The sequence below is a fragment of the Tupaia chinensis genome, unplaced genomic scaffold, assembly GCF_000334495.1.
Source record: "Tupaia chinensis unplaced genomic scaffold, TupChi_1.0 Scaffold000216_1, whole genome shotgun sequence".
In the NCBI taxonomy this organism is placed as follows: Eukaryota; Metazoa; Chordata; class Mammalia; order Scandentia; family Tupaiidae; genus Tupaia; species Tupaia belangeri.
The window spans coordinates 3262063-3267131 of record NW_006159691.1 but is presented as its reverse complement, the minus strand read 5'-3'; positions in this window follow the sequence as shown (position 1 = coordinate 3267131).

The following is a 5069-nucleotide window of genomic DNA, read 5'->3' as shown; positions in this document are numbered from 1 at the left end:
AAATCAAATCAGCAAGGAAACAGGTATTACTACAATGGATATAACAGAAATACAAAATATCAGAGAATATATGAGTGACTATATGCCAACAAACAAAAAAAATCTAGATGAGATGGACAAATTCCTGGACTTACAAAGATTGGTCAGGAAGAAATAGGAAGTCTGAATGGACCCATGACAAACAATGAGATTGAATCATTAATAAGTAGTTTCCCAACAAAGAGCCCAGGCCCCAATGGCTTTACTTCTGAATTCTACAAAACCTTTAAAGAAGAACTAACCCCAATTCTCCTTAAACTTTCTAAGAAATCAAAAGGAAGGAAACCTCCCAAATTCATTCTATGGAGCCTCCATCATCTTAATTCCAAAACTAGACAAGGGCATGACCAAAAAATAAAGCTTCAGGCTCATGTCCCCAATGAATACAGACAAAAAAATTCTCAACAAGATTTGCTAGTAGCAAATTGTATTCCATAATATATTACAAGGATTATACATCATGATCAAGTAGGCTTTATTCCAGGGATGCAAGGATGGTTCAACATATGCAAATCAATAAATGGAACACATCACATTAACAAAAGGAAAGATAAAAACCTATGATCATATCAATTGATGTGGAAAAAGCATTAGATAAAATGCAACATCCTTTCATGATTAAGACTCTCAGCAAAAAACATAGAACAGACATTCAGACATTCCTCAACACAATAAAAGCCATCTATGAAAAACCCATAGCTAACATCATACTGAATGTGGAAAAGTTGAAAGCTTTTCCACTAAAAACTGGAACAAAACAAAACTGCCCACTTTCTCCACTCCTTGTTAACATAGTATTGGAAATTTTAGCCAATCTAGTTGGACAAGAGTGTCAAATAAAAGGCATGCAAATAGGAAAAGAAGTTATCTCTATTTGCAGATGATATGGTGCTATACATAGAAAATTCAAAAGAATCTACAAAGGAATAAAAAAACCTGTAAGTGATAAATAGGAGACCTTGGAATAGGCAAAGACTTCTTTAAAAAACACCTGCAAAGCACAGGCAGTAGTCCCAAATATAGACAAATAGAACTATATTAAACTGAGAAGCTTCGGCACAGCAAAAGAAACAAGAAGAGTGAGAAGACGACCCTCAGGGTCGGAGAACATACTTGCAAACTATACGTCAGATGGGGGCTGATAACTAGAATATACGGGGAACTCAAGCAGCTTATGCACAAAAAGTAATCAATCCAATTAAAGGATGGGAAAACAGAAAATGAACTGAACAGACAGTTCACTGAAGAAGACATAATAACTCAAAAGCATATGAAAACATGCTCAACATCTCTTATCATAAAGGAAATGCAAATCAATACTACAATGGGTTACCACTTAACCCCACTCAGAATGGCTAAAATTAAAAAACACATAGTAAGTGCTGGTGAGGCTGTGGTGGAAAGGGAATTCTCCTACACTGTGGGTGGGAATGCAAATTAGTACAACCACTTTGGAGAATGATGTAGAGATTCCTCAGAAACCTACAAATAGATCTACTGTATGACCCAGTAATTCCACTCTTAGGTATTTATCCAAAGGATAGTAAAAGCTTCAGTCGGAAAAACACTTGTACATCCATGTTTACTGCAGCATTATTTACAATTTCTAGGACATAGAATCAACCCAAATGTCCAAAAATAGATGACTGAATTGAAAAAATATGGCATATGTACTCTATGGAATACTACTCAGTCATAAAAACAGTGAGGCTCAGACACTTGATACAAAGTGGATAAATACGGAAGACTTGATGCTAAGCGGAGCAAGCCAGACTATGAAAGACAGACTTTCTATGTCCCAGCTCAATATATACCAATTGCGCTCTGTAGCAGAAACTGAAAGTTTGAAAGGTATAGAAGCAGGGAGGGCACTGGTATATCCTAGAGAAAATATGAATTGGGGTAATATGGGAGTGAATAATGAAGGGAGGGGAACAAAGAAAGAAAATAAAGTACATTTAATTGAAAAAAAGCTTTTTGCTGATGATAATGTATATAATAATGTCTTTTTTTTTTTTGGAGAGGTTTTCGCTATAGGGTGTGTGCGCTCGCCAGACAGACAGAGGAAGACAGAGAGACAGAAAGCGAGCAATCACCCCCAGGGGTGATGGCCACGTCACAATCCCTTCTCCTCCATTCTCCTCTGGGGATCTTGGGCACGCACGCACACGTGCCCAGTGTGAGTTTTAAGCCACCAGGTCTGGGATGCGAACTGTGGTTGACTACGTGGGAGTCCAGCGACATAGCCATTACGTTAACTGCTTGTCCCTATAGTAATGTCTTTATCTTGACTGATATGCTGGAAAATGGTATTCATGCTGGAAAAAGCAATGTAGTACACTGTAAAGATAAATGTGATTAAATGTAAATGAAAATAAATGATAAAAATAGAAAGATGTAAATAGCACAATGTCTGACACCCTGTAAATACCTGGTAAATGGTGATAGGCTTAGTTAGGTACAGCTCGAAGAAAATATTCTGTTACAGCTCTTTTGGCCTTCTTTTATAACCCTAGCCCATTGTCCAGAATACAGTAAGTGCTCAATGAATATCTGTGGAAAGTCTAATAGACAAATCATAGGTCGTGTTTTCTGTTGATGATGGTCTAGGCACAAGGGTGGTTTTCCTGCATCAGGGCCTTTTCTACTTCTGTAGCTTCAAAGAATTTCCAGTCTCTATCTGCAACTGTATATGATCCTCATATTGCCAAGAATAGACTTTCTGAACTGTTTTAAAGGGGATCTTGTGTTCCTCTAATGTTCTTAGAAAGATACATCCAGACAGTGGCTTGTGGAAATGCCAAGTGGCTTACATAGTTCGCGGCTGTGTTTGTTTCTTGGATCTGAATGTCGCATGATCTGAGGCTTACGTCTCTTGGATGCCTCTGAGTCCCACTGTGGTTTTATAGCCCCTGGCTTTTTGGCACAAGCAGTAACTTCTAGATTTGTCTACAACTGAAAAAGTCTTAGCTGTCTGTGTAGAGTCTCTGTGTTATAGGAGAAGGAATGTAGGTATGGTGGCTGGGAATATTGAAGAAGTGAAGGAGATGATAAAGCAGAAGTAGATGCTTTTGCAGAGCTGTCCTAGGATGGATGAAGGAAATGGTGCCTTGTAGATATGTTTCTATGTCATGATGGAGTTTTGACCCACAGTTGTCTAGAAGAGTACTGAAACAATAGAACCTATGTTAGGGAAATATTCCTCTGGGATGCATGGGGGAGGGAAACCCAAGCTCTTTTATTGCAAGAGTTTGCGCCAGTTGTTTTCACCTCTCAGATCTGCTCTTCACCTTTCCTACTCTGTCCTCTTCCCAGGAGGCCGACTCTATGGGTTGTAACAGCAACTTCCTGTGCCCTGTAGCTTCAGCCCGCAGGGTTGGTCAATGGTGACTCCTGTCAGGAATTTGAGGTAGGGAGTGAGGAGAGTGCTTTGGGTATCTACATATTCTTCTGGAAGAACTGCCAGGCTGGATGTGCCGTTCAGTTGAAGGTCATTGTCCCATTATAAGACTCTCTCCTTCCAATTCTGGTATTTGTTGTCTCCTCTCAAAGCAACTATGTTATTACTAATCTTGGGGTATTGTACTGTCTCTTAGAAGTTTCCCTTCAACCAGTCCACATATTTATAAATGGTCCCTTTATTAAGCCCTCCTCCATTTATCCCAAAATGAATGTGTCATTGCTTCATGCTGGGATCTGACTCTTACAGTCCCCATTTGTTCTGCTTCTGTGGAAGATGGTGGCCTCTGTTTGGTGAGAATCAGCCAGAGATAGAAACAATACAGTTGGGTGTGTAATAGATGGCTTCAGTTTCTATAGAAAACAATCTTGGCTCATTTAAGTAGAAAAGGAGTGTGTTGGTAGGATATTGGGTATAGCTCATAGAGTTTGGAAGGCTGAACACCAGGAAGGAGGCTGGGCAGCAGAGACCACAGGGAATATTCTGATTAGGACATGGTTGCTGGTTACTGCCATGGTGAGTGCATTCCCAGCTGCATCTGCATCTTTGTGTTTCTTCCCTGGGGTTCAGAATCCAAGGTGGGGCCATCTGCTTGGCCAATACAGCATCCTGCTTTGCAGAAAGGGGAGAGTTAAAGCTTCTCTTCTCTTCCTGAAGCTCATTCCTGCTTCAGGCTAGACCCATGCAGCAAAGAGGTGGCCCATGGTTGGCTCTTTTCCTGTCCTCCTCACCTCACAGTAGCCATCTCTGGTTTCTTCAGGGCTGACATTGATGAGGGAGGTGTGATAAGGTACAGAAAAGGTTTATCTGACTGGTATCACCATGAACTGGTATTACTGTTTTCTAGGCTTGGCAGGTATTCAAAGCTGAATCTTGCTCTTCTTACCCAAATCTTTCTGCCTTCTGGTTGGCCATCTGGGATTTCATTTTTTTTTTTTTTCCCTCCTCTTGTTGGAGTCCCAGGTCTGCCTCCCAGCCTCCAGTCATTTTTGGAAGAAATCCAGAATGACCCGGATATGGCACCCCTCCAAGGACTGCTTAAAATCTATTTTTTCCCCTCAGTCTTTGTAGAAGGCCAGAAAGTGTTTAATTTGAACAGTCTTATACAGTCTAACTGCTCGTACTGAGAGCAAATCAGCTGATTTGAAGGTGCAGAGTGACTGTAGAGCTCACTCTGATAAATACTTTGAGACTTTAATCTGGACACATCTATACAGTGGCTGAACTTGGCTTTATAGATTCTATTCCAAAACCATCTTTCTAAGTTCCTGGAGGTGAACCAAGGCAGAGAGAGCCCAGAGGATGATACAAATTGTTCTTTTTGGTTAGATTTTCTTCCAGAAAGGATTATCGATGATATGGAATTTTTGACCATTTTTACCTTTTCCCAGAAAAAGAGCAAACTCTTCTAGTGATATTTAACAGTCCTGAATATTTACTTGGCCAAGACCAATTGCGTTTTGGTCTGGCTAAATTGACCATGCTTTATTTTATGGTCTGTGAGCTTCCATTCTGTTTCCAAGGCCTCATTTGCCATTTTGAATAAGCAATTTTTTGTTGTTGTTTATCA